Source organism: Gobius niger (genome assembly GCF_951799975.1).
Source record: "Gobius niger genome assembly, chromosome: 1".
Taxonomy (NCBI): domain Eukaryota; kingdom Metazoa; phylum Chordata; class Actinopteri; order Gobiiformes; family Gobiidae; genus Gobius; species Gobius niger.
Genome location: NC_136852.1, coordinates 50868854 through 50884893, shown reverse-complemented (window position 1 = coordinate 50884893; position 16040 = coordinate 50868854). Strand labels below are relative to the sequence as shown.

The window sequence follows — 16040 nt, the reverse complement described above, 5'->3', positions numbered from 1 at the left end:
GAAGGGACTTTTACATCTCTGATCTCTTACTCTCTTGTGTTTTTTTATAGTGAAGTTTACGTCTGCTTGCTTATGAGTCGTTATTGCTCTTTGGATAAAACAATATTTCAATATTTTATGACACAAACAGCACAAAGGATCCCGACACTGTAATGGAGGCACTTAGCAACAGTCGCGTTTGAGGGCAATACAGTCACTTTCCCGCCACAAGTCTCAGGGGAATAGTGAATCTTTATCTCTTTTTGAAGAACTGAGGGCTTTCCTGTTTATCTAAATGTGTTTGTAAAAGTGTGAATCCGACTGTATAGCTTGTTTATCTGTTGCTAAAAAAAACCATCTCATTTTGATGCCTGTTGGGTCCAAGAATAATTCTTAATAAAGTTGCTTGACTGTTTCAGCTGTTCAATAAATTAATATGACCATGGGAGAGAAGTAGAGGTAATGATTTTTTTCTCCAACATTATGTGTGCCTGTTCCACCATAAAATCAGCAGAGGTATGGGATGCGCACTGCAGTAATGAATCCCAGTAAACCGTTGATATAAAAACACCATGCTCAGGTGAAAAAGTTGAGTTTACTCAGCTTGAAATCCTGTCTCCCTTTCGTCAGTGTGTTGTCATGATCACACTGACCAGACGGGAGCCTGAACGCCTCACGCTGCCTTCAGGAACCGCTCAGATCATTAATTCATTCGATAGTCTGACATTCTGGCTTGAGTTATGTCAGACGGGTTTTCCACCCTCCTCAAGTCCGTGCAGTCAATACTGGGTTTAAATAATGAATCCAGTAGCTGCCAGTTGTTGAAGTACTTAGACTTGCATTTGAGTGTAAAGCGGTGAAAAATAGCGGGTTTGAATACTTCTAAGATCAACATATTCGGTAATGTTATGTAATGTTATGTACGCCTGTTGGCTGTACATAACATTACAGCTCACACACCTTTTGACCAGCACAACATTATTATTTTTGATGTACTGTTTACATTGATAGCTTTTTTTTTTATGGTATTGTCATTTATAAACTCAACATTGTCCTTTCTTTCTGTCACAGGTGCAGCTGGTTCATTGTCATGGCTGCACTCTGATAAATGTCATCCTGTCCTGAGATTTTTATGGGCTTTTCTTCACAACTAAAGGTAAGGACATTTTTTCTGAACCGAGCTGACTCCCATCTGCAAATCTCCAAAGCGTTTTTCCCTGACAAAAGAGCAGAATTGACATGCGTTTTTTATTAAAGAAGAATCTGTCTTGTGTGCTGTTGCTCCTTGAACTCGAATGGCCTTTTCACCGTAATGTGAATTTTACAAGATTGAGGCAGTGGCCGTGGCAGTCTTTGCAAGAGTGGAAGTAAAAGTTTTGCAATCATATGGAGTACATTTAAAAGTTGGTTTTGAACAGAAATGCTACATTGTTTTGCAATATGGGGATGTACACTAGTTTATTTTTTTGTGGACATATGATGGTAGACTTGGGACTTGAGTGTGACTAATGGGGTTATAACATTGTAATGAATGTCACAGAGACGGGCTGCACAACTTACCGCAAAAAACATTGTATCAGGATTTTTGGTGCTGCAATATCCATATCGCAAGAAGCAACAATATAATCACTAAAGTCTTTATCGGACTGAGACTGACACAGTTTTTTGCAAACTCAGCTAAAAGCAAACAATGCATTGAGCTTATAAATGTGTAAAAGTTCAGTTTTAGTTAAACATTTCCTAATTTATTTAATAGAATGTAAGTAATTTGTGCATACTGTTGACAGAAATAAATAACTGGGCCAGATCTTGTGCCTGGCGCAAGGACAGCGCAAGCTCTAAACTCAATGATTTCTTAAATGGGCTCTGATGTCAGCCTCAGCTGCCCTATGGTCTTCCTCAAGGCTCTCACAGGTCAAACAAAAAACTTTATTAACCCCATCGTGGGTTAACAATGTTCATGTCCCAAGAGAAAGAGCTGTATTGGTTGTTTTCAGGTTCTAGAATGGGTGGATGTCAGTTTGGGGGCAGGAGCCTGTTTTTCCTATTAATTGCATTACACTTTCACAAGTAATATCTACTAGGAGACGTATGCATTAATATCACTGACGAGGTCCTCTGTACAACTAGACCTGTCACGAAGTTCGATTAATTGAGGCAGGAAAGTATCGCAATAAACAATGTTATTGACTCTAACGATACTAGATACTGTCAACTCTCAGTGCATCATAATAACCTTAAAATACCACACAAGCAGCAATAAACATGAAATATAATGTCACTCAATTTGCTTCCGTTATAGACGATAAATATCAAGCCCAAAAATATATTGTTTATCTGTTTGAACGATAAGTCGATATAGTTATTATCGTGAGAGCCCTATGTACAACGCCAAAAATCTCCTCAAAAACTAAATAATTTGACCTGCCCCCCACCACATAAAATATTATAGGCCTTTAGTATGCTCTGATGTCACCTCAAACCCAGCAATAGCCGGTCCCGCTGTGGCGTGGGTTGGCACTCGCGCTGCCGTAATTGTGTTAACGTGACCAAAACAAAAGCTGTTCTCCCCTACAACCCCTCTCTCACCCCCTCGCCACGGAGTCTGGTTGGAGGAAAAAGGCTGTTGTACTTAACATCACCATTGGACATGGGTGTTTCTCCACCCCTCATACTTCCCACGTAAAGATAAGATAAGATGATACTTTATTGATCTCACAGATGGAGAAATTGCAAAAATGTGGTAAGGCTGAGTGGCAAGAGCTCAAAGTGCGCTCCTACTATTTGCAAAATGTTACGCTGCGTTTAGAAACACAAGATTGGGCCCACTTACTATTTCCATCACTTCTTCCATTATTGTTTAAAACATATAGCATTTTCTTCGGGGGTTTCTAAACACAAGTAAATGATTTATGACCTTAAAAATCTCCACAACAGTTTTCCATTGCAAAAAATGTCCTTGGTTTATTCACAGTTTATTCACAAACTTTTTTCATACAGTAGACTTCTGTCGCCGTGTAGCTTTTCTTGCCTTGAAGTCAGTTGCCTGGGAGCTGTAAACTGCAGTTGAACCTATCTGAAAATACTGGCTTTGTGAGAGAAGAGTCCGCAAAACACACACACACCAAGGCAAAGTGGAAAAACACTTTCTTTGGTCACTTTGACAAGACAACTTCTTTAGCCACTGATTTAGGAGAACACAGAGTTTCTCCATTATGTCTCGGTTTTTAGCTACTGGTCTAAATCTCGCGTCTGGCAGCTGAGGGCTTTAGTGATTTGAATAGTTTTGGCCGGTGAACGCAATGTCAACTCCGGGTCTTGTACTTTTTGTTCAGTGTTGTTGAGGTACTGCCGCTTTTGGCTGCTCTTGCGGAGGCAGTTTATCACTTGAGACTTGCATCTGTGAATCTCAACCAGGAGTTACTGTCTGGTCTTTGCTGAAATATGACGATAAAGACTGCCCATAAAGAGGGAGATTTATAAGCTGCAAAGAAATTGTCTGGGAAATTTGAAGAAAGCCAGACGCCAATGTAGAGAATGTCGTTACTTGTTATGTTTGCGGTTAGAATTTAAATGAATACAGCAAACTTATGCTTACAGTGTTAACTATTTTGCTTCCGTCTCCTTAGCCTTTGATTTTAAATTGTTATGGGAATGCAGTATGTGGTCATCTGTGCATGTTACGATTGGTTTGACATTTGGAGAGGGCATGTCTCAGGCAGCTCTACATTTAGGGAGATTGAGTTCAACCAGGAGTCAATGTGTGGATCCACTTCCTGCAGGTTGTAGCTTGATATTATGGCCACGCTTCTATGGCTTCAATTAGATGGCTATTATGGCTATTCACTGTGGTGTACCTTTTTCCCTGCATGCATCTAGGGCTGTCACGATAAATACTACATTGACTTTGTTCAATACAAAACAGATGATATATTTTTGGGCCCGATATTTATCGTCTGTACATTTATTAGCACTCCCCCCTATTCTTTCTTTGTATAAAGATTTTTAACAGAAGCTTATTGAGTTTCATTATCTTGTGTGATATTTTAGGATGTGGTTTTAGATGCACTTTTAGAACAAAGGTTTACTGTTATTTTTATGCCTGAGAGTTGACAGTATCTAGAGTCGTTAGTCAATAACATCATTTATCGCGATACTTTCCTGCCTCAATATATCGAACTTCAAATTTGTTATGGTGACAGGCCTACATGCATCTCTAATGAAAAACAGTTGAGTTCAGTGTGAAGGAGAAATCTTCAAACATTTGACATAGTATAACTTTTATTTACAATGACTCAAGGCTTAGTTGTGAAGGATTTTATCGTATGCGTCGTGTGTCTTTGTAATACAAGGTTAGAAATAGCAACATCTGTTTCATCTGTTGTCCCTAGACCACTGTTACGCGCCGCGCGAAAGAAACTGCTGTAAAAATCCAGAATGTTGAACACGGATATAAACAAAAGGTATGATGCCAGTGGGATGCAGCGAGGGATGGACTTCATCATCAACAGTGACAGTTTTCAATGAGCCACTTTTTGAAAACTAGATTTTAAAATAAATAGATGTACAGGATAAATAGCCTCTGTTCCAGGTGGCTATTTGGGCTTAATGCCCAAATTTTGAACAACAACATTATCTTGGCATTATCTTGGCATTTCCAAGGCAAACACCAATCGTTGACCTCCACTTGAGACGCTGATTCTTTGCGCAGGTCTTTCAAAGTAAAGCCGAGTCAAAAGGGTTCAAGTGCATTGTGCTGTGATCCATCCGAGAGCCCCTCCTCATCTGCCAAGGTCGTCCCCTCCTTAAATCCGCGCTCCTCCAAAATGGCATTGGTTTAATTAACTCCCGGGAGTCTTTGGGAGAAGAAATGCCACTATAATAGTCTGCATATTAATTCTCTGGCAAGGGACCAATTATAGCTGACAGTCATCGAGGCTGTGTGCTGTGGTTTAGTATCACCTAACGTGACCCTTATGTGTTTCTTTCATTGTTCCCCATATCACAATTTAATATGAGAGCTCTAAATAGACAAGTTCACTTCAGAGGCACCATCAACAGGGGAAAAAGGAAAAGGAAGTTTCCAAATACCTCAGTTCTTATAACAAATACTTCAAATAGCTTTATTATTGTTCGTTATTGAGTCCACAAACAGCCAGAAAGTCATGGGGCCCGATCTTGTGCATCAAAACGGAGACGATAGCGTGACATTTTGCGCTCAGTAGGAGCACACTTTGTGATCTTGCCACTCCAGACTTAGCGCATTTAAGTGGGTGGAGACACACACATTTTCCTCCAACCAGATCGACTCCGCGTCCAGGAGAGTGGTTGTGTGGGAGTGGGGGGTGAACATGTGCTTTTGTTTTGCTTCGCGTTCACGCCAAGCACGGGCCGATCCGCGCCACAGCTCATAGCTCTTTTTCTCTCGAGACGTGAACATCGTTTAGCTCACGATGGGGTAAATAAAGTTTTTAGTTTGACCTGTGAGAGCCTAAGGCTTAAGAAAGAACGTGAGACAGCGCAATGTAAACGAGGAAGTGAATGTCAGCCGTGTTTCCATCAGTGCAGTCACCTCCTCTTGTGACGCCCCCTCACAGGAGGCGAATGGCACATATAGCGCCGCCACTCGGAAAATAATTCGCCAAGAGCCTGCGCCGCCCCGTGCGCCGCCACAAGATCTGGCCCATGGTCACTTACACGACTCAAAAGAGTAAAAAAGAAAGCCACACAGAGGAATCTGAACCAGCGAAGTATTAGAGCTGTTAATCATGGAAGAATCTCTGAAGCGGTGAATGATTTGGGGTTATTTGAGAGGAAATGTTTCCACACCATGAGAGTGACGCACTGCAGGGGCGACAGCGGTGGAGTTGATCGAGTGGGTTGTCTCATGATCGGAAGTTCGGGGGTTTAAATCTCAGCTTCTGTAGGTGCACACTGTCGTTGTGTCCTTGGGCAAGACACTTCACCCACCTCGCCTCCAGTGTCGCGTTTCATTGGTGTATGAACGAGAGTGTGAGTAGGTGCCTTGTTTCTTGCTGTTCCTGTGGGGTGATGGTGGTGCAGTTGGTAGAGCGGGTCTTCTCATGATCGGAAGGTCTTGGGTTCGGATCCCAGCTTCCGCAAATGCACATTGTCGTTGTGTCCTTGGGCAAGACACTTCACCCTAGTCGTCTCCAGTGTCTGTGTACATTGGTGTATGAATGCAAATTCCACCATAGAATTCGTAGCTTTCCTCCACCTCAGTGTTAAACTAAGTTATTTTTCTCTTGTGAGTGCAGCCCATTGATTTGACACTGTAAGTATTGATCCCAATGTGAATAGAATCATTTTGACCATGACCTTTTTCTTTTGCCACTGTTACTTTTTCTATTAAACATTTACAATTGGTTTGAAACCCTTCATAAAGTACTTGATTGTCGAAGTCCCGCCATTACAACATGTCCATTTGCCGACAGAAATGTAGTCACTTTTTTATCACTTGTATAAAATGCTTATTCCACCACGATTGTATCCAAAGCATATGTTTACTGCCGTAGTAATGACATCCTTTGGAGCATTGCAGAGCATCTGTGTGCTCAAAGCTGCAGTGGGCCCATCCATGTGGAGGGCCAGTGTGGGTGTTTTATTAAATGGTCACAAAGTATAACACCACCCAAGAGGATTGCTGTCTGCCGTGTTTGACAAAGCCGCAAATCTCTGTAAATACCAGTGAAACAGGCCCCTCCCTGAGCAAGCGAAGGACGGAAAGTTTACACATGAGCTCTTGCGGTAACATGGGTCAGTGTAGTTCCATATGTCAAGAGTTTCCCATAGTTATTACCATTTGAATAAATAAACAATCCTTGCTTAAATTATTATTTTGACTAAAACAAGGCATATTTCCACCACCTTGAGTTATATTGATGTGAACATGTGGGCTTTGTTAATATAGTGTAGCATATCTTATGCTTGTGTGTTGTCATTTTTTTTTTCCAATTTAAAAACCTTAAATCAAATGAATTACAACTTGAATGCAGAGGATTGACGTGGAAGTTCGATGCTGACCTCAGTTTGTTGCTGGAGGTTAAACCATCCCTTTGTGTTGTATTTGTGAAGTGTTGCACATTCTTTCTTCTCAGCAGTAACACCATAGTGTTAAACAAGTAACCTAATGGTAGTATTGGAGTTAAGAGTTAAAACAGCTGCAATGAAGCACCAACGCAAATCCCTTTCTGTGTAGAGCCTTCAGTTTTTCTTATCAGGGAGCGCATATTGAAAAATCTCTGGATACGTGACAAATTCCTAACCCGTGGAGTGACAGCTGCTGATTAATAACCCGTCTGGAGCGTGGCTAAAACCATAAGGCTATTAAAAAGGCAAACACCAGTGGATTTCCCCAGCCTTTAGCTCTTGCCGCCTGCTTCGTTGGCTGCTGTGTCGGTAAAGCGGTGCTGTAGTGTCGCCCTTGTTGCTGGATGCGGACTGTGTTGGGATGCACAGGCGCTGTGCAGTGGAGGGTGGCAGCGGAGGAGCTCAGAGCGTGACTAATCCGGGGATCTCCCATGCGCTGGATGCGGCGGGGTGTCCTTCACGCCTCACGCCTCTCTGATGGGGGCCGCGCACAACAACACGCACCACTGCGGCCACCGTGGGACGGGCTGCTACAACAAGTGTACGGGACAAGGAGACACATACACGCGGCATGTCCGGATGATTGGGTAAACGTAATCCCAATTGATGCATTTTTATCAGAGCTGTTTATAGTAAAGCATGTCCAGTGTTAAATATATGCAAGAATAGACACGAAGGAAGACGTTCAAGTCAGATATCACACTTGTTAGAAGGTTAGAAGAGTTGTTTGTAACATCTTCTCAAGGTGTCTTTGTAGGTGTTTTGATGCAACACATCTTTTTTTTCCTCATCAAGACCCTGACGTTTACGCAAAGCCTCTTCTGACAATATTTCTTTCTAATAACAGCAGCAACTTTATACAAGTTTAAAAAGACCTTCATTAGGAGCCTGAGGTCAGAGGGAAGCGGACTGTTACTTCTCCAGCAAATTGACAGTGCTTTCAATTCCTAAATGTTGTTACAGCTTTCAATCTCTCAATGCCAAAGCGGTTTGCTTTGTGTGTATGAGAGAACATGATTTAGCTCTTATACTTTTGCACAGAGGAAGGAAGAGGAGTGTAGCATCCCCTCTTCAGACTGGGAGAAGCTCTGTGTGGAATGTTAATTGGACTGACTGGTCCTCCTCCCGATAAGACACTGGGCTCTTTGAAAACGCTAGAGAGATCAGGATGTCCTATTGCATTGACAGAGCGGAGTGTTTACTGCTATCAGCCTCTCTCTCTCTTTCTCTCTTTCTCTTTACTCCTCGCCCCACTGTCTTCACCCAAATAGAGCAACAGAAATATTACATTGCGCAGGGTGATTCATAGGCAGACGCACATGCATTATTAAGAGCAGGGAGGTTTTTGAAGTTATGGAAATGAGAAGACGTTTGGAGATACAAATCTAACCATCATTTGAATAATTCCTTGGCTCGTCCCTCCTATTTTTTCCCCTCTCTCTTTTTTATTTATTTATTTTTGCCATTCCCCTCACATCCATGGAGCAGGGGAGGCGGCGCAGCGGTGTGCGCGCTGCTTAAGGAGATGACGGTCTATTAGGCGAACAGTTACTTCGGAACACAGACCTCTGACAGCAGGCTGCTCCTCCTACATGTAACCTATATATGGAATCAAAGAACTTATAATCGTGCTGTGTCGATAGATAGACAGACAGTGAGACAGACAGACAGTGAGACATACAGACAGTGAGACATACAGACAGTGAGACATACAGACAGTGAGACATACAGACAGACAGACAGACAGACAGACAGACAGACAGACAGACAGACAGACAGACAGACAGACAGACAGACAGACAGACAGACAGATATTATTGATACATATGCTGTTAACGTGTGGAGGCTTTTGCAGCTGAAAACTTTACGGTTTTGTTTCAGAGCAAAGTGAAGTGGCAAGTCTGTAAGCACTTGCCGTTTTCCAAATGGAGGGCTGCGTTTGGAACAAAACATTGCAGAAAATATGCTAACAACTAGATTATTTGTTCGCTCCCCTTTACATAAATATAGTGGTTGTCAGTTTGTCATTCAAGGGCTATACACATACAGGTGAAACTCAGAAAATTAGAATATTGCTAAAAAGTGCATTTATTTCTGTTATTCAACTTCCACTTTGAAACTAATATATGATAGATTTATGATACTATGGCTCAGCTTGTGAAACCCCCCAATTAAAAATCTCATAAAATTAGAATATTTAGAAAATGGTCTGTAAGCCATAATCATCAAACAAATAAAGGTTTGCCATATGTCACTTTGCATGTAATGAGTCAATATCATATATCAGTTTCACATTTTAAGTTGTATAACAGAAATAAATGAACTTTTGAAACACAACATAGATTAGTGCCTTCGTCAAGGTCGAGTCGACGACTTGTGTGATGACGTCATCATGACAGCGGAGCCTCATTTACATCGAGCACATCAAGTCCACATGCAAATCAGTCATGTAATAATGTAGGCTCACATGTAAGCAAGTAATGCCAGCTTATTTTCCTTGGGTTTTAGCTTTAGAAGAATAAATATGTAGGCAATGCTCAGTGTTTACCTTGCGTCTCCAGAAACATCACAGATCCGCTTCCTCTCCCCTCTCTCCCCCTCCGTTTGTCTCGTTCTCCTCTGTACTGTTATGATCACCCTCGTTGTATATCCAAGGTCTGAAGCATACAGGCTTTCGGTGAATGCGCTGTGGTTCGCGGTGTTGGTGGAGAGACAGACCCGGCTTTAGCTCGCTCATATCGGCTGAATATGACGCAGGCAAAAGTATATGTGGAGCACTAAAACTTCACTCTTACTGGCAATAACGACGGTAACACTGTTTATTGTCCCCCCGAAACACGTAAAAGGGGCTTCGCCTTCACATTAATGTTAAAACTAGGCAGAGAGAGAGGGAGGAAGAGAGATTAACACATGACGAGACGACTTCTCTAAAATGATGTCAACTTGTGCCGCAGTAGTTGACTAGTCCGTCAAAGCCCTAATATGCAGACACTGGAGGCAATGTGGGTGAAGTGTCTTGCCCAAGGACACAATGACAGTGCTGCAGGAGTCGGGATTTGAACCCTGACCTTCCAGTCATGAGATGACCCATTCTACCATCTGTGCCACTGTCACCCCCGACATAACTAAAACCATCTGCTTTAAAGCTCACACTTTACTATGGTTGGTTAGATCTTCTGTCGCTCACTGATGATCATGAGGCTTATCAGTAGTGTGAGTAGAGTGTGTGGAGAAAGGTGTCTGTGCTCGAGCATAAAGCCTTAACAGAGAAGTACTGATTATGACAATCCCTCCAAATTGTCAGATCATCATCATCATGAGGATAAGATCATGATTCAATGTGATGGTCATATCGCCCAGCTTTATCATATGAAACACTGCTGTTTTGATAGTCAGTATAGTGATATCCCATTGTATATTGCACGTGTCTACAGCGCAGCAGCCCACGCAGCGTTCTCTTGTTGTGGATGCCGTCAGTGGCACTTCCCGCTGTGCACTGCTCACACCGTGTAAGTGCTCAACACCCAGAGGCAGTATGCAATACTATGAAATAACAACACAGAGCAACTCAACAACCTTTGTGCATTTCACAGTCGCAGAGCTCTCCCACATTAGATTTGGTGAGCTTTAGTTGTGTTTGAAATGCTGACCCTTTGACCACGAATATTGATTTATGAGAACAACGAGATAGGATTACTCTGTTTTAGAAGTACAGGATCAGATGATGGAGAAACTTTGCCAACTCCACTGGAGTTTTCTATGTCTCACTGTTCTATTGTTGCTAAATAAACACTTTTACTATGCCCTGTAAGTGGAATTAATGAATGCACATTGGCAGAGTAGTTAGCTTGGAGATAAGGTCTATCTCGAGTCTGAGTCCAAAAGACTTGAGCTCAAGATAGACCCCCGAAAAAGTAATTAACTGTATATGGATAAACTTAACTGTTGTAGAGATAGAAAACGCTTTAAACAAAACTGTAACGTACAAACATTCAGCTTTGGTTTAATCAGTCCAATATTTTGCCATTAGTGCTGTGGAGCATCCAAGAGCTCTTTTACTTTACTTTATTTGTCTCCCTTGGGAGTAATTTGGCTCAGACAAAGTCAATACAATACAGTACACAAATACATATAACAAAAGACTCCAGTGAGCAGTACAATTACTTTGTACATTTTCCCCTCCCTCTTCACACCCCGTACGGGCACACACATATTTTGGCAGCAATAACTTCATTCAGATCTTTCCTGTAGTTGCAGATTAGACGCTCACAACAATCAGAATGAATCCTTGACCGTTCCTCTTCACAAAACTGCTGCAGTTCAGCAAGATTCCTGGGTTCACTTACTTATTCCATGCTCTCCTGTGAAAGTTTACATGTTATGGCCAATAAAAATATGATAACATGTAAATGTTAGGGTGGTAATAGTTTAAATAGAAACTGTTTAATCATTCTTGTGATTTTAATAAGATCAGACCACATTTTATGACCATCTTAGGCAGAAAAGTAAGACATTTCAAACGGTGTACTCCCTTTTTCCTCCCTCTGTATACCTTCAGTTAAAACTCTCCTATTCACTCTGGCTTTTAATAAAAGAGGAACTGTCTTATTGTATCTGCTGTTGTTCATTGTTTTCCAGATGAGAATTACAATTACATTTTATGTGATGCAGCTGTGTTTGTTGGAAATGTTACTGTTGATCTTGACCTATAAATATGAATTAATGTACTAGTATTGAGTGAAGTATATTGTTTGGCTGTTTGTCTTGTTAATGAGAAAGAATTCTCTTCGCTGTAATTGTCCTCCTTCCCCTTGTCTCTGCTCAACATGAAGATATTGTTACTGAATATGAAGTAGAGAATACTTCCTAATGATGTTGTGCAATGTACTGCTGCCTTTTGTCTTATCTCCTCAAATTTTAAGTACAGATGTGATAATGGGAGCAGGACTGCAGTGTTTAAATATAACTGGTGGGCGGCAGATAATGGCTTCAGTGCTACTATGCCGAGTGTTATACTGGCAACGGCAATGGAGTGGTTCTCAAACTGTGCCATAGGCTTCTTTTGATGGTACTTGTTATATATTTGATGGTTTCGAAACCAGTTAAGACCTGGTTTAAGTCCTGGTTTACCTCAGGCACCAGCGTTAGACCTTTCCGTGTAACGTTTGAATATTCTTCATCCGTGTTTACTCCAGTTTCCCACACCAACTTAAAACTAGCTACAAACCTAGTTCAGGGTCTGGCAATGGGACCCCAGGTGCCGCACTTGCCAACTGTTCCTGACAGGTTGTCTCAGCGCAGTGGCATTGAAGCATGGGTCGAATGAGAACAGTTTCCCCCACAGGGACGTATACCTTAACCGAGAAACCCAGGCAGTTTTTAGTTTTATCAGACTTTTATTTTAACCACAGTGTCACAGAGAAGAAAAGCCAGGCTGCACCACAGCGCAGGTTTGCAGACAGCGACTGATTTAGTTTGATTGGTGACGGGTGACGATTTCTCCCTTCACTGAGCCGCAGTCGGGGCTCACAGCGAGGCTCCGTGGCTGTAAGAGGACCACACACTGAGGGGGCGGGCTCAGTCCTGTCAGTCATGTCTGTACATTTAGTCTCAGACAGCACCAGGTGTGTTACATCAATCTTCTAGTTTTAATGATGTTTCTCACAAGATACTACTAGTGCTGTGCTGTCTTTTAGTGTGACTGACAATAGGGATGGGAATCGAAAACCAGAAGAACCATTTTTCTTTGCGCAATATGTCTCCTTCAGTAGCAATTCCTCTGATCGTTCCCTCTTTATCATAAACCTGCAACCTGCAAATCCATGACTGCAAATCCACGCTCCACTTTGACTTCATCACAAACCAAAGTCTCAGTTGTAACGAGTCACTGATGAATGTGCAGCTACTACTGAAGAACCAAAAGAATGTGCACGTACTGGTGATGCATGTGCTTCTGTTTTTTTGTTTTGGAGCTGAGGAGCGGACAAGAATATCCCGCGACCCTCTTTCATAAAAATAGAGAAAGCAATAGGTAAGAAAAATCAAACCTATGTCCACAATAGCTGGCCAATGTATTTGCCCTGTTCAAGTATAAAACCAAGCAAGGCATGTTTATTTATACAACGCATTTCGTGCACAAGGCAACTCAATGCACAACTACATGAAGCCTATTTTTTTGTTTGAAATTGAAAAGAGATCGATAAATAAATGATCGAAAACAGAAATGATCAATGACATTGATAAAACCTCTTTCTTCCCACCCCTATGTGACAGTGTCAACAATAGTAATAAAATGGCTAAATTGAATAGGTTGTATTATATTAATATGAAGCACTATACTTTTATCTTTGAGGTCGTCAAGAGTCACTTGATCATACATCAACAGGAAGCCACAAAAAAGAGCGTGCATTAAAATCAGATGGTGTATCAGATTGTGTTACAATTAAAGGCACAATATCTATTTTCCTCCCATTTTTAAACCAGATAAAATTGAGCTTTCTTAACTTTTCTTCTTAGCTTTTCTCTTTCGCATTCTTAACATCCCCATTCTGGACAGGCATGAGTTTATAAGCCTCCACTATGCTAACTGTTTATAGCATTGATGCTCCTGTCGATCATAATATGCTGTGAATGTCTGCTGTGAATGTCTGCTATATTGCGAGTGGAGAAAATGGATTTCAGTGGTTCACTACACTATGAATATTCAAGTAGATACAATCCCTTGACTTTGGTTATTAAGACAAGAAAGTACAATCAATTCATATGTAAAAGGAAAACAACCTAAGCCTGCACACAGACCGTAAATCAGATCCTGTCTTGCTCCAAGGATCCCTCCTCTGTCCCACCTTCATTGTTCGGTTTTGATTGTCCCGCTAAACACTGCTGCCCACCCAGAGCCTCCGGCTTTACCCTCTGTTCGGCCTCTAGTGGCCCGTGAACAGTGTCCTGGAATCACAGAAAGAGGAAAACAAAGTTCGGAAGTATTAGTGTTGCTTCCCCCCGCATCTCTCGGGGTACAGCGGACCAATCAATAGTTTTTCATTAACCTGTCTTCCTCCCTGTGAACGAGCTGCACGGCCCCCTGTGACACTAACTGCTCAGACAGTGAAGGCCGGATGTTAACTTTCTCTCAATATCAACTATTGGGTGAATTTGAAACTTGTAATAATAATGCTGATGACGACTGCTTAGACAAGGAATCCCTTTATTCACCTGTATTACTGTTTGTACACCTTTATTAAATCTATCACTTCAATATGTATTTACCTGTATCTACACATGGAACTTGCGGGCTGTAATCTAAAGTATTACCAGAAATCCTTATGCCTTTATAACATATTTCCCAAGCTTTTACCATTTTATGTAATGCTTGGCTTGTATATGCTCCCACTTTTCAACCTACAAGTTGAAACATACTGTAAAGTGACCTATTTATTTCATACTGTAAATCATAAGCTATTTTGTTAATCTGTCGACAGCATCTAATCCATAAATCAAATAAATAATCTACAGCGGGTGGTCGGGTTCGTCATTAATTGATGTTATTGGCTCCCCATCAACACTGGTCTGTTGCCAAGATTTAACTCCAGGCAGATTTAATTGGATCAAAAGAAAACTATTTAAGTACATTCAGAAATTACTAAATGACTCCAGCAATAACCACACAGAATGTAACCGTGCTTAACATAGAGTAATATTAGTTTTGTTCTACATTTTGGGGAAATTTAGCTCCATCCAAATGAGTTGTTTTGCATATTTATTCATTTGAATTCTCCTGAATGCTCCATGAAGACTGAAGAAAAAGGGAATTTGAAGAATTAAGTCTTTCATAATGCAAAAAAAGATGAGGGCCAGAGGGCACAGTGAAGCGAGGGCTAGAGAAGCTTTTGAATAATAGTTGCGGAGGAAAAAGTTGAAGCGTTATTAAACCACACATTTTACAACAAAGGCACATTCCACTACTCTACTATGCACACATTTTATGACAAAAAATAAGTGTTTAAAGTGACAGACTGAAGGGGCAGCAACACATTTGAATAGGTTAGGAAAGGTTAAGTATGTTTTAAAGTGAAAAATGAAATAATATGGCATGTGAGTGTATATTTGAGGGTGTGGGCTGTCTCTTTGTTCATCAGTTGAATGTCCCATGAGTTTGCCTCCGTATGTGTCTTTAATGACACATAAAAGCCCCGTCTCCCCAAATATACGTCACCTCTTTGGGCCACAACAGGACACGGGGCGGGGCACAAGTGTGACCGATCGGCTACAGTCTTCAAAGGTGCACTTATGTTCTCTGTGTGATCTTAATGCTAATGAGCACTTCTTTATTATCTCGCATTTGGGATTTACAGGACGAATGATCAAAGAGATGCAAATCAGGCGTCCTCTTCCCTGAAAAACATATAAATAGAATAAAGATTTTTTTATTTTTTTTACTGTTTTCTGTGTTTTTGTCATCAATACAGCTTTGAAAATAAATAAACAAGATATGAAAAATCTATTGAAAAAGTCTTTCAAAGTATTTAAGTGTGAGTGAAAAAAATGATCTCCATTGTGTAGTTGGATGTACAATATCCCTCTCTACCTTTGTCTTTTCTGTCAGCGTGTATTTACTCTCACGGACAATTAATGATTCAAAAAACGCAACATGCTACAACACCTGCAGTGGCGCTTATGGCCTCTAGGGGCATGAGTTACTTAGTTCTGCTTTAAGTCCTGGGAAGGAGTTCTTTCACTTTTTAAGCTGTTTTTCCTGAAACTAATTACAGCTCAATTGTTGGTCGTTACTATGGAAACAGCTGTAGTGGAGTGATATAGGTCAGTGAATTAACTGTTGCCGGACTAACTGTGCGGTTATACAATGTAGCTGTTTTAAAGTGTGCTTTATACAGTAAAAAGTTGACATTGATGTTTTTGTATTTTGACTCTACACAAGTCTCCTGTCCAATGTG

At 41.2% G+C, this 16040-nt stretch overlaps 1 protein-coding gene across 7 annotated transcripts in view; it reads left to right on the top strand.

Moving 5' to 3' along the window:
• arvcfb (ARVCF delta catenin family member b) overlaps nt 1-16040 on the top strand; it is a 286776-nt gene that overhangs the window by 61839 nt on the left and 208897 nt on the right. For all 7 annotated transcript variants that reach the window (XM_079567196.1, XM_079567195.1, XM_079567192.1 and 4 more), the window contains exon 2: nt 1051-1135. The gene's annotated coding sequence lies outside the window, so the exon portion shown is untranslated. The remainder of the gene's footprint in view (nt 1-1050; nt 1136-16040) is intronic.